The sequence below is a fragment of the Amblyomma maculatum genome, chromosome 1 (genome assembly GCF_055883805.1).
Source record: "Amblyomma maculatum isolate TAMU_Amacu chromosome 1, ASM5588380v1, whole genome shotgun sequence".
Lineage (NCBI taxonomy): Eukaryota > Metazoa > Arthropoda > Arachnida > Ixodida > Ixodidae > Amblyomma > Amblyomma maculatum.
The window spans coordinates 361,032,657-361,059,948 of NC_139344.1; the positions used below are offsets into that span (position 1 = coordinate 361,032,657).

Here is a 27,292-nt window from a genome sequence, read left to right on the forward strand (position 1 = left end):
GGTCTACAGTACGCCTCAAGGAACTTCCCTAAGAAATCTGCATTCTTTTTTCTGCATTCTTTTTTCTGCATCGACGTTTACTAGGTGTCATTAGCTCTTTTTTTTTTTTTTTTTTTTTTTTTGCGTGGGCAAATGTGTGGTACGGCGATATAATTGGAAGGAAAATACCGCCAAACTAACCGATTACTTTTCTGTAATTGTTCAGCTACTCATATGGTACTGTAGTCGACGGGTATAATAACACTCCACATGGAGTCATAGTAAATGTAACCGATTTCTTATTTTCGCTAACGCGCACAAGCCTGATAACGTTACGCAACTTTCCACTTACCACTTGCCACAGACATACCCAGTGGCGTCGCGAGGGGGGTGCGGGGGGTGCGGTCTGCGCCGGCTGCAGCGCTCAGGGAAGTTCAGCTTGTCAGTAAGAGGGGGGAAGGGTCGGGGGCGAAATGACTTATTGTGGAAAGATGCGAAAAGGCACGCATCGGTGCCACTGACCGGAAAGTGTGATCTCGTAAAACGAAACATTCTATTGTGAGTGGTTGAAAAAGCCTGCCTTAGTTTAGGCCAGAAACTCCACGCAATTTTGACGTTGGATCAGGCCTGTGTACGTGCGTGTACCCTAAACACACCACACACCAGCATTAACCCGATACCCATCGCAAACACTTGCCTAGGAGCGTGTTAGACGACATCCGTCAGCGGCCGCGCTGCCGCATCGCCTCTGCGTATGTACAGTTCACTGTCCTTTCCCAAGCGATGACCGCTGCAGTATTTCTGCGACAGACTTTTGACTTGTTCTTTTATCTTCTGTGCCTTTCTCGCTCCTCGGCCTAGTCAAGCATGCCTCGCACTTTCAAAACTCCGAAAGGCACGGGATGCTTGTTGCTCAATGAAATGGCAATTGGTCTGAACACCACGCGCCGACTAGAAAAAAAAAGTATTAATTTTACGGACACCTTTAGCAAGGCCAAGTGCTTTAAAAGGGGGAGTTGAAAGGGAATGTACCCAAGGGTGTTCACGCAGTGCATTATGCGGTTCTTACCTTTTTTTCTCTCTCTCTGAAAAAGGCAAATTCATTGTTAAAATTAGAAAGGGGTGATAAAATGAGCCTGGAGACGCCCATCGCATTTCTAGGAAATATGTGCTTTTGATGGGATGAATATCTGAATTACCAGTTGGGCACGATCTCTGTGTCCTAGAGTTACAAATAAAAACAAAATGCTACTGCACTCGCACTGCGCGGTTCAGTGCAGAGCGAATTTGACTTCAAAGCAAACCTTCAGAAAAGAGGAGGTAGAAAGGAAGTTGCGATTCGGTGCTTAAAATGCGGGCACGGGAGGTGTGTGTGTGTGTGGGGGGGGGGGGGGGGGGGAGGGGGGTGCGGGTGACCCTTGCGACACCACTGGGCATACCGGTGATTTTTCGCTTCCAACACCGCCAGCTATTATGCCGACGGCTGGATTACCTGTAGAAGGGGAGATTTAACGCAATGCGTCATTTTTTTTTTTTTTTTTTTTTTTTTTTTTTTTTTACGGTTCTTTGCACATATTTGACTAGCCACCCTTGGTATGCACCTTGCAAGGACTCTGACCCTAAGCTGAAAACACCAGGGCCCCCTATTGATCGAAGCCAACGGCAGAGCGTGCAGCAGAGTTCGTTTTACGCTTTCGGACCAGAGATGGCGCTACGAATCTCCGAAAATCGGTTCTCCCTTGGCACAACCCGTGAGCTGATACCGACCGCCGAAAGGCTTCAAGTAGCGCTGGCGTTGCCGCTGCTCATGCTGATGTTCCCTTTCTTTTCCTCGTGCATGTGAGTGTGCAGTGCTTCGTGAGTGCGTGTGTGTGCGCCCTCCGGTTCTGTACGGACAAAGGCAGGCGGCGTTCGGCGGGGCTTCTTCTCAGAGGACGTCATCGGAGCCATGTTTTCGTCGAGCCGACGACGCCGTGCCGGCCGAGCACAGCATTCGTGGAGGCGCCGCACGTTCGGACACAGCGCTCCCAGCGCCGCTGAGTGAGAGCGCCGGCGCCGCTGCCTACTCCGTCGCCGGCCGAAGCCGCGGCTCCCGTGCTCCTTGCTTCCGGAGAGCGATATCGCGAACTGGGGGAAAGAGAAGTCATCACCGGCGTGGTTCCGGAGCTGCGACGAGCGTTTCGCTCTGGACGTCGTCCCATCGCATTTACGAGGTCAGTGTCATCAAGTCACATGCGCTGCGAAAGCGGCCCCCGCTGGGACCGTATCACGTCGGACGATATCCCCGAGCAGCCGGCGTCCCATTCCGGCTGAATCCGAAAGTTGCGTTGAGCGAGTTTCATCGAGGCGACGGCGCGGTTGTCATGCTCTGCTGCTTTCGCTTCAAGCGAGATGCGCGCCAACCGTGGGTCTTTTACTGGCTCCCGTTGTCACGTTTCCCGTCTTTCCGTCCCGTTTCACACGTCTCCTTAGGCGTCGACGCGTTCTGCGGCGCTGTCTCACCAGCGCTGAGTAGCGAGCGTGGCGCGCAGCTATGTCATATGCATGCGTCCGTGGGTCGGTCTGTTTTTCGGCACGCGAACTTTGCGAATGTGAAATGCTGTCTACCGTGAGCTCGTGGTGCATAAATTTGTCTTTTCGCGTCACTGCTCGAAAGGCAAAACTGCTGTTGTCCTTCGTGTTCTCTTGAAAGCCCGTGATCGGCTCTTGGAGAAAGGAAGATTTCCCCTGCCTCCGTACTCGTTGAAGTCGAATCTTAGCCCTTGTTTTCTTCTCCAATTTCATTGCGACAGCGTTGAATACCCTGTTCGTTGTCAGCGTTGGCGTTGTGAGCGGAAATCGTGGCCGTTCCCCCGGCAGGTGTTAATTGGCAGGTGACGTGTCGAAGCGCTCATTGGTCATCGGGTTTTGTGAGGTCACAAAACCTTGGCAGAATTGGCAGAAACAGCCAAATCGATACCCCTTTTTGAGATGGGATAACGAGATAGGAATCGAATTCACTTGAGCCCTTGAATCCCGTGTCGCACAAGATATCCGCAGTCACACTTGTTCAGCTTAGTTAAAGCGGGGCATTATGCTGCGTGGTCTAGCACGCAATGTGTAGCCTATGGTTGTATGCAAATATGCACGTGCGAGATAACAGAGGCCTACATTAAGGGATTAGGTGAACAGAAAAATGCATGTACTCAAACAAGGATCCTTAAGGCGAGCCTAGACGGTTGCCATTAAGACTGTTACGTCATGCGGACTGATACCCTCAAAAGACTGAGCTTATGTCCCCCCCCCCCCCCCCCCCCTTTTCTTATCTTCTTTCTTTTGCCAATAGAGAAAATATATATGTTGGCTAATGCATTACGAACTGAATACATGCCACCGTGTTTCATTCGAAGCGCTGTTGCTCTGCGATGCTGTGAGAACGTGTGCGGTAACTTCATCGGGGGAGCAGCAGCAGCAAGTGCGGCCGGCGTTCCCAGGCGGATGCTGCGCCACTTCATTAATTTGGTGGCCCGTTCCGGACGCCCGGTGCGCTTCCGAAGATATCAATTCTTCCTGGCGGAGTGATCCCGGCGCGCTGAAGGGAAGCTAGTTATCGCAATCGATGCGTGATTGATGAAATGCCGTATCCGCGTACTTCCGGTATTGTAATATTTCATCTGAAACGAGAGATATGGGCTCTGCCGCGAGCATATACCGGAAGTAGTTGCCGTGCCGTTATTGCACTTCCATTTGGATAAAGGAGGGGGAAATAAACGCATAAGTCCAATCATACAGGATTAGAACCAGCGGGCCCCAGAAAGATATTCGTTCTTTTTCCGCGATTCGGGTCAATCTAGGGATATTGAATGTCGTTGCGGTGGAATTTTATGCTGTAGATGTATTGACTAAACGGACAACTGGAGATTTGGTCGCGTCGACGGTGATAGATTAAAGTGATATCAAAGTGACAGCGCACGTTATTGCGATAGAGGGGGAAATTCATTTTCTCGATTTCGTCCCACTGGGGCTGCGCGACATCTAAACGAGGCAGCAAAAAATAAATAGGAAAAGGGTGATGAAGAGGGCGATTTCTCTGATAAATAAGGTCGTTAGTATAGCGCAGACCAATTTAACCGATGCGGAGCTCGTCTGAGCTCACGAACCATTTAATAATAATTTATATTTCCTCCCATCGTCGTTTCCACTTACTTGCGGGCTTCTCTGACACTTCAGATATATTTATTCGCCAAAAGGGTTATGTGCAGGTTGACCCGACTCGGTGGCTGAGTGCTTGGGTGCTCGACTACGACTCGACTCAAGCAGGTTCTATTCAGGTCGCGTTTAGATAGAGGTGAAAAGCACGGCGCCCGTGTACTGGGCGATGCCAGTGCAAGTTGCCTTTCGTGGTAGAAATTTCCTGAGACTTCCGCTACGGAGTTTCTCACACCCTGAGTGTCTTTGGGACGTTAAAACCTATAGCAACCGGACTAAACCGTTTACGTGTTGGAAATGAACCAAATTAGTTGTGGTTTAACTCTGGTTAGCCCTAGTTGAATTGATTGCAGCGGCAAAAGCTTCTTTTGCCTGCTACATTATTCCCCTATCACGCCCTGTCAGTGTAAGGTGCTGCATTATTGGGGACACTTAAGCTCATCTTTTGAGAGTACGACACGAGAGCGTAAGCTACCAGGCCACATATAAATGAGAAGGGTTCAATGCTGCTGAACCGAATGTGGAGCGAAAGCATTAGCTGCGGGTTACCGATCTTTCTTTGCTAGTCTTCGTCGTCTTCTTCGCGACTGTACAAGGTCAAACGTGTCCCTTCCCAGGACCACACTACGGGTGAAACCTGGCGTAGTATTGCTATCGCAATAAAACACAATGTCTTGCCACTCCGCGGATCTTCACCACGACTAATCGATTATACTCCAGAAGGCCCTGTCATTCCTCGATTCGTCTTTAATCTGGCTGTCCAGCATATACATACTTGCTTTCATTCCAAAGCTTCCTTTAATTACCTTTTGATTACCCGCCAGCTCATGTGGTCACATCGACGGTACCCGCCAAACAGCTGCAAACATGGCAGCAGAAACTGTCGCAACAACTTTGGCAATCGTCTAGTAACGTCGTGAGTAATCGACGGGCTCTGCTTAACCAAACAGTTGCCCTGGTGTCGTTGAAGCGTTACATTCGCAGTCGATAGGCTAGAGAAACTTTATTTTATAGTCGTTGTCACAGCAAAATTTACTTACGATTTTGACCCTGTACCTGCAGCGGCACGAGAAATAACCACAGGAAAGTGCTACAAAAAAAAAAAAAGAAGAGTCTACAGAACTGCAAAATGTACTACACAACTACAGAAAGTCGGACGTTGCAACAAAGGTAAAAGTAATTTTGTATTTTTGGCATGGTTCTGTCGTTGTTTTCGACTGGGTTGTTACTTGGTTTTGTGGCAGCAAAGGACGTATATTTGTGAATAAAGTAATTTTTAAGAACATGTACCTGACGATACAGAATAAGGTTTTCCAAAACGTCGCAAGCATCCAGACTTTTGATTCACAATCTACTTACAGCGTTCTTAAACGTACGGAGTGACACCGGTGAACCGAAAGTGACATAGTGTCTTCTGTCTACATCGATTCAAAACATTTTATTAAATTGAATTAAAAAAGTAATAAATTAATTAAAGGCACGTTTACGTGGAATACGTGCCCACAAAATAGCTGTGTAGGTTAAGAACGTCGTCTTTAGGGCACTATCTATAGAATACGTGCTCCGCACGTATACGTGTTTAATCGAAGTACAAAATGTATACTTTCTATCCACTAAAAAGAACTGTCCCAAGGGCAATTCCTTTCGCAGCGCTTACTTACCTGACTCAGGCGGACTAGCTTCGGTGCTGTCTGACGTCTAACGGTGGTTGCAGCTCGAAAAACTTTTATATGCAAGGCACGGCACTTTAAAGTAAGGTACTTTAGACTTGGGTCTCATGGTCACGCTTTTAATGAGACTCCGTTAAGAAAGACGCATTTTAGATGATCTTACAGAATCGCCAATTGAAGCATCGTCATTTTTCATTGTCCCTTTTCATCAACATTTATAAGTAGGGTTACCTCCGCTTCGTGTCAAAGGTTACACTGTTCCAGCGAAACTACGTCTTTCTTTTGCCTATTCAACTGTCTGCTGCTCCCCTGCTAAGCTCTCCTCCCCCTTTCAATCCACTCCGTTACTGTAGCGGACAAGCGGTTATCGTTTCAACGGGAAAACCCTATATACCTCATTTGCTAAGGTACCTGGCGGCGGCGTCCAGAAAAAGTGGTCCCGAAAAATGGATGTGACGTCATTGGAACATTAACCTGGTCTCACTGGTCCTCTAGACAGCCATTGCAGTATACACACGTGACTACTAATCCACTATTTATTCTACACTAATCCACCATTTATTACACACTAACTCACACCACGCGGTCCACGTTAATCCAGTTCTCAGTCTGCTTTTAATCCATCTCAGGTTTGCGCCTTCACAACCCGCAGGCAGTCTTATGTTCTCTTTGTAACTTTTTATTTGCGTTGGCATTGCCCAAGGGCATAAAGGGGGCATATAGTGATAGGGGGGAGGGGGGTAGCAAATTAATGATAAGCGATTTGTTGATGATGCGACCTCTGGTTTCTTCGCTTTATATAAATTTTCGGGCCACCTCACCGCTGACCTTATCGCGGAATTTGTTTTGTCTCGAGCGCCATGGAAATAGGCACGGCTTGAAACTCGTCTGGTTTCGTTCGACGGCGAACGTGAAGCTCCAGCTCAGGTGGCGTGGACTGCTCCAGTGGAGACAAATAAACGTGTACCCTATGATACTCAGAATTGTGGCACAACAAACACAATCGCATGCGAAGATACACAACACACGCGCACATTACCAACTGTAATATGGATCTGAACGCACACTTCCTTTTCACCACTCTTCTTCTACACCCATGGTGCATCTTCTCATCATCCTCTTCTTTGCCAAGAAGATAGTAGCACTCTCTTCCCCGCAGAACATAAACATGCAGCCCCAACTAGCCCCTCAAGCTGTTATTTTGAGTGTATCCTACGTTGTTTAGTAAATTAATGCACATGTTTTATTCATTACAAAAATAAAAAAAAAAATGACTGGGAGTTGAGAGTTGTGGGTTTCAACGTCACGAAGGTGCACTTTGAGGTTAGGGACGCCGTAGTGAAGAACTGGGGATTGATTTCAACCACCTGGGCTTTTCGAGCGGGCGCTGATATCGCACAGTACACGAGTCTTCTTATTAATTCGCCTCCATCGAAATATGGTTTTAGCGGTCCAGATAAAAAAAAAGAAAGATTATGGTGGGCATCGAAGTCCCGCTTTTAAAGCGTACGATGCAAGATCGTATAGGTATAAGGCCCGCTACGTATAAAGGCCTGCTTTAACCAATCTGTATGAACGTGCCAGCGTGGATTAGGATTAGCGTGCCTGACTGGGCACCCAAGAGCACGGAAGGTTGATTCTTATTCCACCTTCCCACCTCAAATGAACAACGGGAGCTGGCAGCTTCTCCCACCTTCCTGACATGTGGTCTCATTAAGTCGCACAAGTATCAGTGCCCCACCATGCCACCTGCCAGCGTCATGTCCGGGGTACGCCAACGCCGATGCTGACGCCGGGTTTTCCGAGTAAGAGGACATTTAACGTTATCACGTTAAAAGAAATGGGCAGGGGCAGGACATGTAGTGCGAAGAGAGGATAACCGATGGTCGCTTAGGGTATTCTAAGGGAAGGAAAGCGTAGCAGGGGGCGGCAGAAAGTTAGGTGGGCGGATAAGGTTAAGAAGTTCGCAGGGGTCAAGTGGATGCAGCTAGCACAGAACCGGGTTAAGTGGAGAATTATGGGAGAGGCCTTCGCCCTACAGTGGGTATAGTCAGGCTGATGATGATGATGTTAAAACAAAACATACAGGCGCAAAATACAGACGCTGCGCACAGAAATCAGCCGAAAAATAAAGTACAAAAGGAGGGTAATGGTGAATGCACAGACCATGAATTTACGCCCGTAGAATTTGTGCCTCGGTCAGAGATACAACATAAGGGTATTGGCCTTTTCTAGACCAGGTGTCTTAACAATAAAAGAATACTTTTTTAGCCGTACGGTCCGTATTTTATTACAGATAGTCGTGACCTCATTGGGTTATATTGCACAGCGAATATATAAACAGGCGTTTGGGCCTGTGCGGCCTTTTCACTCTCTAATATACCTAACTAGCCCTTGTAACTGAGCAGCTCATAATGATGCCGCAAATGAGAATATTATAATGAAAACAACAGCCCTGAAATTTTAGAATTTATTGCGCAGATCAGCGCCCATTCTTTGCCTTTGCGATCAGGGTGGCGTACGCAGGCAATGTAATAATCTCGTATGCCCAAAAACGGACGCTGCGCGGCGATATGTCGAGAGATAGCGGGCCCTTGTCTACCGACTGTTTGGTTCTAGTATTTAGTTAATGGGGGGGTTTAACGTCCCAAAGTGACTCAGGCTATGAGAGATGCCGTAGCGGACGGCTCCTGAAATTTCCCCTACCTGACGTTTTTTAACCTGCACTGACGTCGGACAGCGCAAGGTAAAAAAAAAAAAAAAAAAAAAAAAAAAAAAAAAAAAAAAAGTTGTCGCAGCCATGTTTCGATATGGCATCCTTGGACAGAATAGCCGAGCGCCGTAACTCACTGCACCACCGCGGCTGGGCTTCGGCTACCTACGCTTAAACGCCTAAAATGTAGCATTCCGGCCATTAGTAACTCCCGAAATTTTTGGAACTTTGCAATGGGGTTTACACATTTATAAAAAGGAAACCGACAGCCGCTCACACAAATGAAAACGTACAGGAATTTTCGATCTTGTTGTTGTTCAATGCGAAATACTATAGCAATTAAGGAGATGATTGATTAGAAAATAGGAGAAATAATTAGGGGTGCCCTGAAGCATCGTCTTTAGAGAAGAAGCGACCGTACCTTTCACATCGCCTCTTCATCCTGCGCATTTTATTTGAAATGACACAGCTGTCCATTAATACTTCTGTATGGCAATGCATACTCTAGGCGCACCTTTTATTAAGGGGCCTACATATTCCGCCACCGCCCGGTTTAGGGTGGTTACTACAGTACAGTACATTGCACTACTATGTAGTAGCACTTGCCGCCGCCCGCTAAAGACCAGTGTTGCCAGCTGAGCGTCGTCATGGCAACGGCACCATTTGTGAATCCAACTGAGCCGGCGCGGCCGGCCAGCATTTTGCAAATTTCTTCTGGCTTTTTGGCATTGTGGCTATCCGGCTTCTGCGTGAGATTTGTGTGGTGCACTGCGGCTAAACTTGTTATTATGTGTTTGGAAAATTAGAACTGTTACGCGTGCATTTCTTGACTGCGCGTGCGAAGTAACTACCCTATAACAGCGTTAAACATGTTAAACAATTCTGCTATTAGTGCAGGTATTAGCGTTTTTATTTTTGATGACATGCTTTTCCTTTTCTCAGAAATTTGCGTCCGTGCTTAAATAAACCGTCACTCGTTTTGAACTCTATTGTACTAAACAGATTTCTTGGAAAGACAGCAGCCCTACAATAGCAGAGGTATATTTAGCAGCTTTATTTTCAGCGAGTAATATGCATGTATTTGAATGCGTCTTTAGTTGATAACGTGTAGTGAATTCGACAGATTTAGATTAATTCAAAAAAGGTAGGTTGCTAGGGCCGTGTGTTCTACTTTTCGGCATTTCTCGGGTCGCAAAAAAAATTATTTGAAAATCTGCGCAGAAGGAAAAATTACAAGTTTGCGGCTTAAATCGAAATCCCGCTCCCTTCATTATATCTCCAAAAGAATCCTTTTAAATGCTAAAATTTTAACCGAATACGGCAGAGCGGTTACAGGCGAACATATTTCTTTGTCGCCAGGGGTCCCCCGGTGGGGCTTTTCTGCTAAAGGGTCATGAACCAACGCTTTGGTTTTTTTGCGAACTTCCCCCTTTTCCCCGCATTACTAAACCGCACTGAGTCAATGAAATTCTCGAAAGACCCGCACTTGGCACTCCTTTTTCTTGCGGCGATAGTGTTGATATCAGAAGCGCTTGCGAACCATCGAGCGCAGCTGACGGGACGGCCGAGCAGCCGTGCATGATGACCCCAAGGTGCCGCTACATTAGCCGCCACAAGATTGGCGCGAAGCTGAAAATCGAATGCGGGAGACGCGGTCCTTGATGTATTGATTTCCGCGGAGACAGCTTATCGCTTCCACGAACCGCCGGGAGCAATCGCCTCGCAGCGTAACGGCAAGCTGGTAAGGGTAACGTACCGCTACCGAAACGCGCTTCTATCACGCGGCCTTTAGTCTGTTCGGAAGAGAGAGAGAGAGAGAGAGAGAGAGAGAGAGAGAGAGAGAGAGAGACAAGGAAAAGAAAAAGGAAAATGCTTATAAACACACTATATGTCATGGCTGAAGTAAGAGGAATGCTTCACGTGAGTTGAGACCAGCAGGTGGCATTTTTCGGAGTGTCGGTGCACTAACTAGTCAAACTGCGCTCTCCAAAGGGGATCCAATAGCTTTCTACATATCTGTAATTGGGAGCGCGAGTAGAATACAAGGAGACCCTTTTGAAAACCTTACCGGGGTTTAATACCTTCAGCGATTGCCACGCATGGCGACGGGGTGGATCGAGGGAGAAAGCAGAATTGTCAGGGTGTGGCAGAGTGTCAGGTAAGCAGAGGAGATTACGAAGTTTGCGGGTACATATTGGTCGCCGCCGGTGGAGGAAGGAGTTAATTGCCAAGTGAGGGGGAACGTCTCTGTCCCGCGTTGAACGTCGTTTAGACTATGGCGATGATGATGACGAACATCAATGTTCACCGCCCGTGCTGATTTCTGCTGTTAGTCGGTAGGATGCTGAATCAGGGTGTTGGGGAGGGGAGGTGATATGATGCTGGCTGGAGCCCGTATATTGAGAATAATACACTAGACAGTCTCAGTGACCGAATTAATCAGAAGCCATTTATGACATGCCTCAGTTTGCAGAGTTGCCATGGCACGTAAGAGCGATCTAGCTGTTAGAGGCTGCCAGCATTAGATAGATGAGAGCAAGATGTCGCCAGAGCTTTACTTCGCTTCAGGCGTTGCCGACTACGAGCTCTCCGTATTGTTGCCCATTCATTCATTCATTCATTCATTCATTCATTCATTCATTCATTCATTCATTCATTCATTCATTCATTCATTCATTCATTCATTCATTCATTCATTCAGTTGTTTATTCGTTTGTTTCATTCATTCATTCATTTTGTTTCTTATTTACTTCGAGGAAAAGTTTGCGGCTTCTTGATTCTGGACTAAATAAATAGTTTGCAGCACCTTCGTAGGAAAGGAATATGTTTCCGTAGTGGGCAGTGTAGACGAGGAGCCCTGTGCCCTGGCAACTCGTATGGGTGGGGTGAAGAATTGTTATCTCTGTGACTTTCTGCCAGCGAAACAATTCTAAGAGGCCTTCGATGGCTTGCGCTGGGCTCGTATATTCTGGCACGATCTCTGGAATTTAAGCACGGGCAAATTACAACAGCTTACTTAAGCCAAACCGACTCCCCATCTCACTTTTTCAGCAACGCTACACTGTTCACATGATTTTCTAAAAGCCTACATCAAGACAGAATATAATAAAAGAATTGGACGTGGTACGAAGCATATTCTTCCTTGGACTCATTGTCAGTAACATCAGAGTATTTTAATCAAAGGGAACTTTTTCTATACTGACACTTCTCGATGCATATTATGGCGGCAATTCATATGTTAGTTCCCCCTCTCCTACTGAGATTTTTAGTCTCCTGTCGTTTTGTATATCTATTTACACGCTATAAACTATTGGACTGTACATTTATAGCAGCCAGAACATTGAATGTACTAATGTTAACATTGGGCTGGACGGACTGTTGCGAACCCGCGTAGAAGACTGGTGCTGACGCTTAATTGGTTCATTTTTCCTATAGCACGTGTATTTAAAGCTTCAATGACTAGCATTTCTTATGGGAATGCTATAGGATTTTGAAGTGTGTCGGTCGGCTCGTATAAGAAAAATGCCATCGGTCAAAGACAGGTGGAGCAGGACGTGTTATTCTCATGGTTTTAGTCCCGTATGTAAAGCACCGCGATGTCCAAGCACGCAGGCGTTCTAGCTCAGAAACCTGCGAGCAGATATAAAGGTACAGAAATATTCTAAAGGAGCAGTTCGCCCATAGTGAGTGAGTGAGTGAACTTTATTAACTGCTCGGGGATCTTTTTCTTCGCCTCTTCAACCGAGGCTGACGAGCGGTTGGCGCCCCCAGTCCAGGGCACCACTGGCTTTCGCCAGTTTGCGAGCTCTTGTGACCAGGTAGAGCTGAGCCTCCGGGTCAGAGCTGGCCAGCAAAGCCTCCCACTGTCTTTCATTTGGGTTTTCAATTTTTTGTAGTTGATGTGAGCTGCATTCCCATGTTATGTGGTACAGGGTAGGGGTCTTCCCGCACCACGGGCACTCGTCTCTGAATGTCGTGGGATGCATCATGTGTAATATGTGTAAATTAATGAAGGTGCCCGTCTGTAGCCGCCTCAGATCTATGGCCTCCTCGTTGCTGAGCTTTTTATGCGGCTCCGGATATACTTTCCGCAAGCCTCTATAGTGTTGTAGTATTGTGGTGTAGTCAGGGTCAAGCGGAATCAGGTCCTCTGTCCCGAGACTGTTGGGCGCACGGTAGGTTGCATGTCCTCGTGCTACCCTGTCTGCGTACAAATTCCCCGTGACCCCTGCATGCCCCGGAATCCACACTAGTGTTTGAGTGCATTGTTTTGTTGGCTCGCTTGTGGAAGAAAGGATTTGGTGCGCTACCTTAGATAATTTACCCCGTTGAAAATTTCTGCATGCGGATTGAGAGTCGGACAGTATCGTCAGACTCTCTCCCGTTTCTCTTCCTTGCCTAATGGCCAGTGCGATAGCCACTTCTTCTGCCTCCGTGACTGTACAGTTTTGGATCGAGGCGCTAACTACCTCCCGGCCTTCGCAGTCTGTGACCGTGGCTATCGCCCTCTTTGCGTTGGTTTCGTATAAGGCTGCGTCGGTGAACCTTGACGTGTCTTGTTGGCCAAATGTTTTTTCATAATACTCTGCCCTTGCCTGCCTTCTTCCCGGGTGTAGGCGGGGGTCCATGTTTCTAGGTATGGGCCGAACTCGGTACCAATTTCTGACTTCCCGCGATACCTCTCTTGTCTTGTTATAAACCTGTAGGTGTGTGCTATATCCCAGTCTTTCCAACACCCGTCTTCCCGTCCTCGTTTGTAGAAGTCTGTTTAGCTGTGACTTGATTTGGGCTTCTGCTAATTCTTGTATTGTATTGTGCAGACCCAGAGCTGCTAGTTTGTGGTTCGGTGTGTTCTTGGGGAGCTTGAGTGCGGTCTTGATAGCCATTTTGATGATGGCGTCCGCTCTGTCTTCCTCTCCTTTGGTCATATTGAAGTAGGGTAGAGCATACGCTACTCTGCTAATAACGAGGCTCCGGACAAGTTTGAGTGTGTCGGGCTCCTTCATCCCCATCTTTTTGCTGGTCACCCGTGCTATCATTCGGGCGACCTGCTGGGTCGAGGTCTTGAGCAGATTAAGCGTGTGTTGACACCTTTGATTCGATTGGAGCCACATCCCCAGGATCCTCACGGTTGTCTTTTCGGGCACTGTCTCCCCTTGTAGCCGGATCTCGAGCTTGTGGCCTTGATCTGTGGGAGCAGAGCGGTTGCCCTTCCCTCGCCAGAATCTGATCAGTTCTGATTTCCGTGATGAGCACTCCAAGCCCCTCTGCTTTAGATATTCTTCGATGACAGATGCTGCTTCTTGCAATTTCGCTTCCTTCTCCCCGAGAAATCCTGTGGTCGTCCAGATGGTGACGTCATCAGCATACATAGCGTGCTGTATGCCCTCCACCTTCTCGAGGCGCCTGGCCAGGCCAATCATTGCCACGTTGAACAGCGTGGGCGAAATGACTGCTCCTTGAGGTGTCCCTTTGTTGGGCGGGGAGAAGGTCTCTGTTTCTATATTGCCAATCTTGATTTCGGCCGTCCGGTTACTCAGAAAGCTCCTAACGTACTCGTAGACTCTGGTTCCACAATTCGTGTCTGCCAGGCCATCTAAGATCGCCTTGTGACTAACATTATCAAATGCACCTTTAATGTCCACTGCCAAAACTCCGTGTTCTGCCGAGCGTGGGATACCTGTCAAGACCTCTTCTTTAATCTGCAGGAGAACGTCCTGGGCTGATAGCTTCTCTCTGAAGCCAAGCATGGTGTCCGGCATCTGAGCGCTATCCTCTAAGTAATTTTTCAGTCTATTATTGACAACCCTCTCGAAAATCTTTCCCAGGCACGAAGTTAAAGAAATGGGCCGCAAATTCTCTATTGCCAATTTTTTCCCGGGTTTCTGGATCATGATGACCACCGAGTGTTTCCACTGCGCTGGCACCGTTCCTGCTTCCCAATGCTTGTTCATGAAATGCGCCAGTGCCTTGATATTGCTGTTGCTCATGTTCCGAATTATGCCATTAGTGATCTTGTCGTCACCAGCCGCTGTGTTTCGAGTGGCACTTGCTATTGCCGTCCGGACTTCTTCCTCCGTGATCGGCTCGTCCATTTTCGGATTTGGGTTTCCTTTGTAATCTTCTGCGTATGGATATGGATCCTCTAGGTCTACTCCGTAGCATTTGTCGTGGACGGCCTTGATCACATCTTCCTTCGTGCCTGGGAATGTGTGTAGCAACCGCTCCAGCGACTTCTGCCCCTCTCGCTTGGTTTTGGTGGGGTCCATGATGGCTTTTAGAATTCGCCACGTCTTGGAAGTGCTGAGCGTCCCCTGCAGAGAGTCGCAGAATTTGCCCCAGTTGGCTCTCGTCAGTTGTTCAGCGTACTCCGCCGCCTTCTTTGTGATCTCCACAATTTTCATCCTAAGCTTTCGATTGTGCCTCTGTTTCTTCCATCTTCTTAACAGTCCCCTCCTCGCTTCCCACAGGTGGAGTAGATGGGCGTCTATTTCTGGTGTCTCATTTGTGCGTGTCAGTTCTTGGGTAAATCTCTGCTTGTTTTTCCGCAGCGCCCCGCACCAGCTATCAAGATCCTCAATCTCGCCTTGGTCCTCCTCCTGCGCTTCTCTGAACTTGTGCCAGTTGGTAATCCTGGCTGCGCCAACCTGTCGCCTGATCTTGTAGGTGTGGATGGTCGTGCTCACTATATAGTGATCACTGCCGAGATCGTTAAGCGTGTTTATCCACTCAACATCGCCACAGTTCTTGACCATCGTAAGGTCCGGGGTAGTGTCCTTGCTCACACTGTTGCCCGTTCTCGTGGGCACTCCCGGGTCCGTTACCAGTGTTAATTCATGCCTGTCTATTAGCTCTCTAATAATGCGGCCTCTCTTGTCCTGTCGCGTGTATCCCCAGGCCAGGTCTTTTGCATTAAAGTCGCCTAATATAATTAGCTGATTTCCTCTTACCAAGTTTAATGTTTCTCCGAGAAGTCTGTCGAAGTCGATCTTTCGTTGGGAGGGGGGGCTGTATACATTTAGGATAAAAGTGCCCTGTTTTTTGTCACTCTTTTGGACCACCTCCACAAGGATATGGGGTGTTTCAATCCCTTTAAATTGGTCATGCCGAATTGTTGTAATGGTCTTCTCCACCATTGTCGCCACCTTCCAGCTCTCGTCATCGGCAGCAAAGACCTCGTACCCGCTAATTGAAGGGGAACTGCCAACCTCCTGTAGGGCTATCACAGCCGGTGGTTCCGCTTGTGAGGCCAGCAGCTGTGACAACATCCCTTTCTTGCGTCGGATGCTTCTACAATTCCACTGCCAAATCTCTAGGCGGTCTTGCTTCGCCTTCTGGTGTCTAGTCATGATCGGTCTCAGATTGCAAGCTTGTCAGTCCGGGCCTGTGATACGGCTTCTCAGCCCTTTCTCTTACTGTGGTGGCTGTTGTTTGCTTCCTAATCAGTTTGGTCATCTCGATTTGCATCGCCTGAAACTTTTGCTCTATATAGCCTGTGACTTGTTCCATGGCTTTCTTTGTGATTTGCTCAATGATGTGTGGGAGCAGCTGTGCTAGCTTTTCCTCTACTATTCTTCCTACGTCTTCGGCAGTCAAAGGGAGTGTCTGATTTGCCGATGGTGTGGATTTGTCGAACCTGTTTTGTGTAATGTTAATTTGGTTCTGCATCTGATCTAATCGTTGCTTAATCATTGCGTTCTCCTTTCTTATTCCTTTTAGCTCGGCTAGAATTTCTGTTCTTTCCTCATCTAGCTGTTTTTGGGAGGGCAATGCTGGCCAGCTCACCTGATCAAGGTCTTTTTTCTTCTCTTCTTTCTTCTTCTCCCAGGCGCCTGGCTTGCTTTTCTTCGCTGGCTTCTTGAGTTCCGTGTTGGCCTCCGACCTGGACTGGGACCTGGACCGCTCACGCGATGTTTCTTCCTCCCCGTCCGAACTGAACCACCTCTGATGCTTCTTCATGATGCCACTCGTTTCTGGGCGGCTCTGACGTGACTTTGGATGTCCCTTTGTCTTCTTTGTGATCTCCTTGAGCTTGCTTCGGCAGCCGGTGGCTCCAGTCTCATGTGCTCCTCCACAGAGAGCGCATTGGAGTTCGCACTCGTGACTTTCCTCCGGATCTTGCTTGTTGCATCTTCTGCATGCCCTGATAGACGGGTTCGGGCATACGTCTGTTCGGTGTCCTGGCTTTCGGCAGGTGTAGCAAAATTGCTTCGTTGGCTTGTACGGATCGCATGGGATCTCTCCCCCATAGTAGTACACCCACTTCGGTACGATTGGCCCCTCAAAGACAATGAGGGCCGACTTGGACTTGCCCATTGCTCTGGCCGCGATAATTTTCACGCCCTGGGTCCTGACGAACAGGTTCTCCATTAATTCCTTCTCCGTTGCCCCGGGGTTGATGCCATGGGCCACCCCTTTGAGGTACTCTTCCGGTGTAGTCATAAAAGCGTTGACCGGATGGTCTTTTCCCTCGAAATTCAAGCTTCGGATGCTCATCATGCGCTCCGCCATCTGTATGTCTGGGGTGCTGGTGACGATGATGTTGGATCCCGGTCGAAGGCGGACCAACAAGTCTTTCAGACGAAAATTCTGTGGATCTCCGCAGGCTTGCGCTATAGCCTTGGCTACTTGGGGTGTTGTCAAGTTCTTCACCACCAGACCCTGATGGGGTCTGAAGATCACCTTAGCGTCATTCATCGGCAGTGGTTTCGCGCGCCTGAGTCGCCACTCCGCCTCTCCGCCTTTAAAACGGTTCGAATTTCGCGCTCCCTCCTCCGCGCCGGGCCGGCGTCCTCTCGGAACAGGCGCGTCAGCTACGTCGTGACGTTGGCTGGAATCTTGCACGGTGGCGCTGCCTCCGCGGCCTCCCCGGCTGCTCTCCGCGCCGCTCGCCATCTTGGATTCATGTACCGCCGCAGCGGCCATCTTGGCTGGTGGCGCCGTCGTCGCCGTCTCGCCCACTTGAGTGTTTGCTGTCGTATTCTCGGTAATCTTGGCCTGACGCTCCCGTTTTTTCGCTTTTTTCTGTCATAGTCTCGAAACTACGGTTGTCCACTCGCCTTGAAAGGTGTTTTCCGTGGTATTCGTGTCGGTGGTCTCGATGGTGTTGGCAGCCGGCGTTCCGCCTGTTTCCCCGTCGGGTGGAGGCAGGTTCGGGCACGGTGTGGTGTCCATCGATAGATCTTGGCCTTGGGTGCCGTCCATTCTCGAGCGAAATGTTGGCCCGGATGGACCTCCTTTGTCTAGATCCTCGCCCCCGCGGTGGCTGCCGCCAGCCGCAGGGCGCTCTCGGTTCCACTCGCTCCTCCGCTGCCGCGCTAAGCCTAACGCCGGCGTAGTCGATGGAAGTGCTGCGATAATCGAAAAATCGGTGGTCCGCTCACCAAAAAGTTGGTACTGTCAGACTCCTGTCATGTTCCGATCTTCGCTTGGTAATTTGAAGGTGGTCCGATGGAAGTTGGCACCGCAATAGGCTCTTTTGTCGGGAGCCGAAGTGGACGCGTCCGCCCTGTCCGGCGTCAGTAGTTTGTCCTCTCTGGTTTACAGGAAAGAATAATAACCTTCGCCCATAAGAGACCCGCGCAGTTCAATCGCCTGAAAGCGCACGAAAGTACAGTGATATACGATTGTATCGTAAACTCGCTATTCGCCCCATGCACCCTGCACTTCAAAAATAGTTTAAACATGTGCTGTAAATTAGCCAAAATGTGTACAGCGCCCACAAAATGCGCACTGCTTTTCAAAGAACTGTAAGTAGATGAAACTAATGATTCCAAGTTGTGGCCAAATGATGCACACAGTTCGGTTAAAGAATTGCAATTGCATCAAACAAGTGCATGCTGTTGTAGCTAAATGAGTACTGCGCCCGTCTGACGCAATGCGCTATTGAATGCGTTCCAAGCTCATGAAACTGCCTACATGTATTTCCAACTTAAATTAACACTTTGCGTGTCTGCTGCACAATGCTATTGAAGGAGTTGCAAGTGCATGAAACTGCTGGCATGCAGTTGCAGCTTAAATGAATACTTTGCCCACCTGATGAGCAATGCTACAGAAAAATATGCAAGTGCATGAAACTACTTAGACATGCAGTTGTGATTTGTTTCAGCTTTTTGCCAATTAGATGCATCGGGCAGATAACGACTTGCATGTGCATGCAACCAAGGCCTAACTGTGCAGTGTTATCTCTAAGAAGCTTAAAGTGCTTGAAATTATTGATGTGAAACTGTAGTATGAGTGATCGCTTCGCCCACAAGTTGCGCAGTGCATTTCAAAAATCTAAAATGCATGTAACTACGGGCACGTAGTTGAGGGCTAAATAAGCACCTCGACTACGAAGTACACAGTACGCAGATCCAAAAGCTACAAATGCACGCAACTACGCAGATGCGTAGCTGAGGCCTAAATTATCGTTTCTCCCACCAGGTGCACATTGTAGTTCAAGGAGTTGAAAGCGGTCCCAACTGAAGGGCTGCTTGCTAACGTGGCCGTTATTGGCAGTTCACGCGTCTCTGCTGTCCCCCCTCTTTTCCCAGTGGTAGAGGAGGTGATGTGGATAGCGTGCGTGCTCTACTCATATGAATCGGGCCGGTGCACGCGCGACGAGGGAGTGCTGTGCAGGCCGAGCACGTCGCCACTTACCGGGAGTGCTTCTTGGAGGGGCGGCAGAGTCTGTCCCCGTGGAGTTCTTCCGGCAATGAACCGCCCTCTGCGACATTGAAGGCCTCGGCAGCTAGCTGGGCGCTGCATTAAAGGTCGAAGCCACACAGATATGTACGGCTGCACTGATGTCTCATAACGCGAAAGGAAGCAACCTTTGAGCCTGTCACGTCGCTGCCGGCTTCGTGTATAAACGCCGGCAACTGCGCGAGTGAAAGCTGGGTTCTTAGATGAGAGTCTGGTCAAAGGAGAAACCATACTGTTTAGCGTTAGAGAATCCCTAACCAATCCCACTATTTATTTTGAGTTCGATGCCTGACTATTTCACTGCGTCATAACAAACAAGTTGCCCGTCGGTTTTCTCGTTAGATTTAGCAACGTTAGCATTCAGAAGCAGAATCAGATTTACTGTTATAGAGAAACAGCACCACCTGTATGAAACTGCAGAAAGTGATCCCGCAGTATAAGGACTGTACTGGGGCCTCATTGGGATGATTAGGATAAGTTTAGTTTAAAATAGCTTTACTTACGAAGAGAAAACAAATAAGCTTGTGTGATTTGATGAACAAGCTAGATGGAGAGCTTTTTACTACTGTCGAGTTAAAAAAGGCCAAGAAACACGCAGATATTGAAGTGTCAGAGTTATGAATGAGCACCGCATCCACTAAGACGTGCAAAACGCTAAGTGGTTATTATACGCGGAATAAGGCTTAAAAATTAGATGGATCACATCACGCTTTGGTTGAAATTGAGGAGAAAGATAGAAGGAAAGAAAACATTTGGAGCTAATATTAAAATGTTACCTGCACTTGTGGAAGGTAATGAGAAGATGTAAAGGGGCGAACGGAAGAACAATTGGAAAGCGGAAAGAGAATAAGGGAGAACATTGTCACATTGCCAAGACACGTTCACAACTGTCCGCTTCCTAAAGACCTTGTGCAAGGGGGAAGAGGCAGTGTTTAAAGTTACACTAAAGGACGTTGGCGACTCAAGCTATACATACTGATAGGTTTGTGTCACATTATGACAAAGATGACACTTTAGCCTAAGTCCAAGTTTTTGTAAGCCAAGCAATTACGTAAAACTGAATACCAGTGAGGCTATACTTGCGAATTCTAGCAACAGAGACCAGTGACGTAATTGTGCGCTTTGTCGGGTAACGGTCTTTCACCGTCAATAAGCAATTTCTGTCGAACGGTGAACACAGCAGCGGATACGGAGCGTATCGAAAGTTGCAAACAATCTCGAAACTGAAGCAGCGCGAGACAGGAGGTGGAGAGAATGACCTTAAGGAAACGGGAACGCTGTGTTTTTCGCCTAGGGATTGAAAAGTATATTCTTGTTTTTAGTACGTGCTCACTGAAGTTAAGGCAGAATTGGCTTAACTATCGGAGTTAATAAGTGAAAGGTGGGCCACAAAAAGTTGTTGTTCTGCTGCAATAAGACGCAAACACACGCGATGCGGTGGCGGAAATCTGCATTCCAGTATGGAGACCAGTAGCAGTGCAATGGCTCAGGGGAATGTATTTTTATCCGTGACGACTGACTCGATTAGCAAGCTAGTTGCAATTTGTGGCCGCGGTTCCAGCCTTCGGAAGTTGCATCTCTGATAGGCCAGACAGCATCATTGCAGGTGCTCCGTAGAAGTCGCGTAACGTTGCTAATTTTTCACGGGAATGGAGAATTGCATCGGGACTTCAATTTACAATGTTTTCAGTATTCAACAGCTTTCCGGGCAGAAGAAAACAAAATGGCTGCAGTGTTTCGATGAGTAATCTAATCATATAGCTTCGTATGACACTCCTCTGTCATGTCCCTTTAATATTGTCTGCGTATGTTTATGTTTAGACAGGGCAAGAAATATGGGACAAGAGACAGAGACGGATAAATAACAAACTCTGTTTTCTTGGCGATCTACGCCTGCGTTGCGGTTCTATACAAATAATGTAGGCTTTGCTTAAACTGGTGGGTAATTTGAAAGCTCGCCGTAACACATTTAGACGGCCTATAAGCATATATTTTGGAATTTACGGGCTCAATAGCTGTTGCCCAAAAAAATTCGATATCAAATTTCTGTACAGAACTGCAGAGTTGCAAAAATATTTAATTCAGTCTTAATGCTAATTCTTCTGCGACACTCGCTTCTCATGCCTTGCAGTTTTTCTGAAATGCAATTAATTTTGTTCCAAAAAGGCTCCACTGCTTGTAAAGAAACTGTATTGCGCATTTATAGCAAAAAACACCGGAAACAAAACAGCATGGGTTTATGAGTGCGGATGCAAGTTCTATTGTTGATCACACCAGGCCATGAGCGATAACAGTGGCATAATAGCGTCGCCTGCGCTGCCTTTGTGCGTCTAGTTCTTTCAGGGTTTGTCCCTCTGTTCTCTTTAATGTCGGCTGCGCATATAGTTTTCTTCGCTTCCTTCCAAATAAAAGCCTTTTTTTTTTTTTCAAGTCGGCTTGCTATGTGGCGTTCTGCACGCGTTCAATGCGGTGACACCGTAAAATCTAATTTACTACTTTTGCGCGCTAGTCAAAAGAGTTACCGGAGTCATGGCGAGAAATAAAGACCACCGCATTCGTCCTTTGTCGCCCAAAGCATCGACTGTCATAAATCACTGGAACGAGGATATCGCTGCTGGTGTGCGAGTCTTGTTATTGTGAGATGCACGCTTGCACAAAGCTCCGCTCACATTCATGGCCTTAAGACGCATTTCCTCGCGGACAACGAATCAGTACGTTGTGAAATCTTTTCTTAATATCTGAATATAGCTCTGGTCCCAAAAAGAAGATATAAACGAAAGAATTCTGATGCCTGTGATTTTTTTTTATTTGTTTCACATATGGAAACATTAAAAATCTAGAATTGTTCTACTGCTGGTATAGGTTAGCGGAATCGCTTACCTCTATTTTGTTGTTGTATTCCACTACAGCGGGCGCTGGTAACCCTAAGGGAGCAAGCTTGCCTTTTAACATGCATTGTCAGGTATCTCTAATATCCGTGCTGCTTTGTTAGCTTGGTTTTCGTCTACTATGCTGTAGGTAAACTTTTTCACAAAAATAATAACCAAAACTAAAAAAGGAAACGAGAAGGGAGAAAAAGAGGACATTTTCATGAATGTTCTCAAGTGCTTATTGTGAAAATGGTTTCTCAGCTTTCCTTATTTTATGCTCAGTGATCTTTTGTAAAGGCGAAGTGCTTATTTTGTATTATGTGGGTGTGAGGAGTCACGAACTTTAAAAATAGCACAAAAATAGCAAGGTGCAAAAACAAAGGGGAAATATGAATTTTCCTTCAGTCAGGGATAGAGCGAAAAAAATAATAATTGTTGCAATGCAATGCACGTGAAAGTAAGAAGCAAAGAAAGCATCACTAATGAAAAAAGAAACCTCTGGTTGTAACGAGTCCCTACGTTGCTCGTTGTGCACAGCGGTTGGGAAGAGGAGACTGTATTGGGTTTTGATGAAATTAAAGTATGAGCGCGACCCTATACTAATCTAGCTTGCATGTCTGTCACGTTTCCTTGAATGAATTCATCTTAAATAGACAGTTCTTTCTATAACTGGATATGCACGTTTTCTACAGTTCACAACAAGCAACTTACAGCACGTTCATTCCACAGAGGCGCTGCAGACGAAACAATATAACGTTTAGCAACCAACTACTGCAGTGTAAATGAGCTAGGTCAATGTGACTGAGAAAAAAAAAATAGAAGGACGCTTAAACTTTGCCTTAAAATAAACGCGATTGCCCCACTTCTAGCTGCCTGATACCGAACGTTCTTCTCCGCCTTCTCGGTATCCGTCTTACGATGTCTCCGTGTAGACCAGCACCACCATCACGATAAGGCACACCCTACTCGCAACTATTTTACTCTTTGGTGAGCGCTTTTGAGCACTCTACAAATTTCTTGGAGGGATGAACGGCTGCTTGTCGCACGAAACTGAGAAATACCAAGGCTGTGACGTCAATAAATACTCGGGGCAACATTCGAGCTTGACTGATGGGATCAGCATGTGTTTATCGCTGTCTGAGAAACTGCATGGGTAACCCGTGTAACTTCTTTTGTAATTCAGACGGGAACGCACCTACATTCGTTCCCCTTGAACGAAGGTAACGTTAGCGGCTTCTGTTTCCTACGAAGACACGGACACTGTTTCTTCTTTTATAATCACACTCTGATTAGTATGCACCTGATCAATGCACAGTCAACACACATATAAACGTTCGTCACCGACATGTATTTTGACGAACGAAAAGTGAACAAAACATTACAAAAATGGTGATTAAGAAACGAGAACATGACTAACACGTCTTTAGGGAATTTAAGTATGTAAAGTATTTCGGTGAAAAATTAGGAAGCTGCTTAAACTTCACCTCAAAAGTAGACGCGAGTGCGACTCGAACACCTCCTTTTCGTTGAGCGAATTTTCGGTATTTGAGAGACTGGCACAGAGTTTGGCAAATCGCTAAAGGTCTTTAATTGCTTTGGTTTCGAAGCGAAAGCTTCACTACGCCATGTAAAGCCAAGATCTGTGTGCGGAACCGGAGCCGCTACTGCGCATGCGTCGTAACCATGGCAACCAGCTGCACCGTTCCGTTCCAAGAAGGAAAAGAAAATGCACGGGTCTGCTACTGGCTCTGTAGCTTAGCCACCTGATTGTTTGATTTATAGGAACGGAAATGCACGGTAACTGTCTCACTTGTTTTCTGTGGACACCTCAACCGCGCCGTAAGGGAAGGGAGGAAGTGAAAGTGGTAGAGAGAAAGAGGAGCCATAGTGGAGGGCTGCGGAGTAATTTCGACCACCTGGGGATCTTTAACGTGCGCTGGGATCTCCCCTGATGGGGCTAGTACAGGTGGGTCACCGCCGCTTGCGGCGGGGTCTAGCCTGGCACCGAATTTTTATCTGTTGTAGGCCGTCATTGTACCTGCCACCGCTGGTGGTGGACAACGGCTGTTGTTGCGGCGCGCGTCTTTCTTTCCCTCTTCCTTTTCTTTCTTTTCTATTTTCACTTCTGTCTGCACGAGGCAACGGAGGTGGGCCCCGCCGGGGTGGTGCAGTGGTAAGACGCCCGACCACTGTGCCGGAATACCCAGGTTCGAACCCGACCACGGCGGCTGCGTTTCGATGGAGGCGAAACGAAGAGGCGTCCGTGTGCTGTGGGATGTCAGCGCACGTTAAAGATCCCCAGGTGGTCGAAATTACTCCGTAGCCCTCCACTACGGCTCCTCTTTCTCTCTTTCCCCTTTCACTCCCATCTTCCTCCCTTCCCTTACGGCGCGGTTGCGGTGTCCACAGAAAACAAGTGAGACAGCTACCGCGCCTTTCCCTTCCTATAAAGAAAAGAAATCAGGTAACGGAGGTGACTCAGCTACAGAGCCAGTAGCAGGCCCGTGCATTTTCTTTTCCTTCTTCCTACAGCCACAACAACAACATCGCACAGCACACGGACGCCTCTTCGTTTCGCCTCCATCGAAACTACATGGGCAGGACATGTAGTGCGGAGAGGATAACCGATGGTCGCTGAGGGTAACAAACTGGATTGCAAGGGAAGGAAAGCGTAGCAGGGGGCGGCAGAAAGGTGGGCGGATGAGATTAAGAAGTTCGCAGGGGTCAAGTAGATGTAACTAGCACAGAACCGGGTTAAGTGGAAAAATATGGGAGAGGCCTTCGCCCCGCAGTGGGTAGCCAGGCTGATGATGATGATGAAACGCAGCCGCCGAGGTCGGGTTCGAACCCGGGTACTCCGGCATAGTAGTCGGACGTATTACCACTGCACCACCCCGGCAGGGCGTAGCTTAGCCTGATTGATTGATTGATTGATTTATAGGAAGGGAAAGGCGCGGTAACTGTCTCACTTGTTTTGCTGTAGACACCTCAACCGCGCCGTAAGGGAAGGGAGGAAGGTGGGAGAGAAAGGGGAAATAGAGAAAGAGGAGCCGTAGTGGAGGGCTACGGAGTAATTTCGCCTCCTCCGCTGCCTCATGCAGACAGAAGAGAGAAAGTAGAGAAGAAAGAAAAAAAAGCAGAGGGAGAGAAAGACGCGTGCCGTAACAGCCGTCGTCTGCCACCACCTAAGCGGTGGCGGGTGCAATGACGGCCTACAACAGATAAAAATTTGATGGCTGGCTAGCCTCCGCCGCAAGCGGCGTTGACCTACCGTCCTAGCCCCGTAGGGCCAGGAACAGCCACCCTTCCCCACCTCTCCCCTCAATATCACCGTTCCATAAGTGTTCCGTCTCTGGCATTCCAGCCGATGTGCGTGCCGGCGTGGAGTGGAGAGGAGAAGACAGGTAGTTCCCGCACTGAGCATATGCGCGACGCCACGGAGAGCTGACCAAGTGGAGCATTAAAGCGTCTGTCAGGATCGCATGCACATGGTATAAAAGTGGATTCTGCCGCTGGTGAACTTCGATTTGTTTTATGCAACGCTGGTTGTGTTCGATGCAATGCTTGGTCACTCGCAGCCAAAGCTTTCCACCCGCCGGGGTGGCGCAGTGGTTACGGCGCTCGACTACTGTTCCCAAGGACGCGGGATCGAATCCCGGCCTCGGCGGCCGCTTTTCGAAGGAGGTGAAAAGCAAGGCGCCCGTGCGCTGTGCGATGTCAGTGCACGTTAAAGAACCCCAGGTGGTCGAAATTTCTGGAGTCCTCTACTACGGCGTCTCTCACAGCCTGAATTTCTTTGGGACTTTAAACCCCACAAACCAAACCAAGCCAAAGCTTTCCCTCCACGTTCGGTTCAGCAGCGTTGGACCTCTCTCTCTCTCTCTCTCTCTCTATATATATATATATATATATATATATTTTTTTTTTTGGGGGGGGGGGGGGAGGGCGCAGTATTTAATCTCACGGTGGACACGTACACTTGCGATGAACGGCATCGAATTAGACTTACGTATGCCTTCAGTTGGAATCTTCATCGCAAAATAGCCACATTTAAAGAACTGATTTATTTATAGGAAGAGAAAGGCGCGGTAACTGTCCTACTTGTTTTTTCTGTGGACACCGCAACCGCGCCGTAAGGGAAGGGAGGGAGGTGGGAGGGAAAGTCGAAAGAGAGAAAGAGGAGCCGTAGTGGAGGGCTACGAAGTAATTTCGACCACCTGGGGAGCTTTAACGTGCGCTGACATCGCACAGCACACGGACGCCTCTTCGTTTCGCCTCCATCGACACGCAGCCGCCGAGGTCGGGTTCGAACCCGGGTACTCCGGCAGAGTAGTCGGGCGTCTTACCACTGCACCACCCCGGCGGGGCGCAAAATAGCCACAACCTGACTAGCACATGAAGGCTAAATGGAAAGCGAAATGGTATGACGTCATCCTGAATGCTACGACAGCAACGGCTACGGCAAATGAGACACCTTTCCGGCAGAGTGGTGTGCACGTACGCTATTGCGCAAAACGAAATTGGGGTAGAGAATATAACCCCTCAACTTTGCTTGATAGTTTGACACGCTACCCCTCGAGCAGGTGACACGGCGCCAGCTACAGTCCTGTACCTTTATATACCCAGCTCATTTTGCCCGTATCCACCCCGACTTTTTCTCCCCTGTATGCACCCTATGTGGGGCGCAGGCTTTCAACGCATCCTCTACATTTCGTCTCAGTTCCAGCAACCCAGTGAATAGCAACTAACAGACAGAGCGATGAGAGATCGTAGCTAGGACACGGCTGCACATAAGAAGCTGGTTCGTTTGGTTCTAAGCATCGTTAAGAGCCACAAGTTCCCGGCCACATTACGCGGTATCTAGTCGACCCACCAATGTAGGCTGTAACTCTAAGGCTCAAGAATGTCTCCGCTGACAGTGGCCAGAGGAGCCTTGGACTGAGGGCAACCGACCATTGGTTGGAGATGGACGAGGTCGACGAAGAAGACTCCTGGGAATGCAACAACGGGGCACCTCTGTAGTCTACGCAAAATCGCCGAAAATATTATCACCCAAATAAAGTTTTTCTTTTCTTCCTTCACCACCACGGCCTCGGCGGCTGCGTTTCGATGGAGGCGAAACGAAGTGGCGTCCGTGTGCTGTGCGATGTCAGCGCACGTTAAAGATCCCCAGGTGGTCGAAATTA

The 27,292-nt window shown here is 48.2% G+C and overlaps 2 protein-coding genes across 4 annotated transcripts in view; one reads left to right on the forward strand and one right to left on the reverse strand.

Annotated features, from left to right (window-relative positions):
- LOC146207932 (venom serine carboxypeptidase-like) overlaps positions 1 to 27,292 on the reverse strand; it is a 154,366-nt gene that overhangs the window by 102,899 nt on the left and 24,175 nt on the right. For 2 of the 3 annotated variants that reach the window (XM_084591635.1, XM_084591602.1), the window contains exon 2: positions 19,192 to 19,293. The exons of the other annotated variant lie outside the window; for it this stretch is intronic. The gene's annotated coding sequence lies outside the window, so the exon portion shown is untranslated. The remainder of the gene's footprint in view (positions 1 to 19,191; positions 19,294 to 27,292) is intronic. 3 annotated transcript variants of the gene reach the window in all.
- The window catches only part of LOC146207933 (queuine/queuosine transporter SLC35F2-like), a 268,664-nt gene continuing 243,018 nt past the window's right edge, over positions 1,647 to 27,292 (forward strand). Inside the window, exon 1 of the mRNA XM_084591653.1 lies at positions 1,647 to 2,192. The gene's annotated coding sequence lies outside the window, so the exon portion shown is untranslated. The remainder of the gene's footprint in view (positions 2,193 to 27,292) is intronic.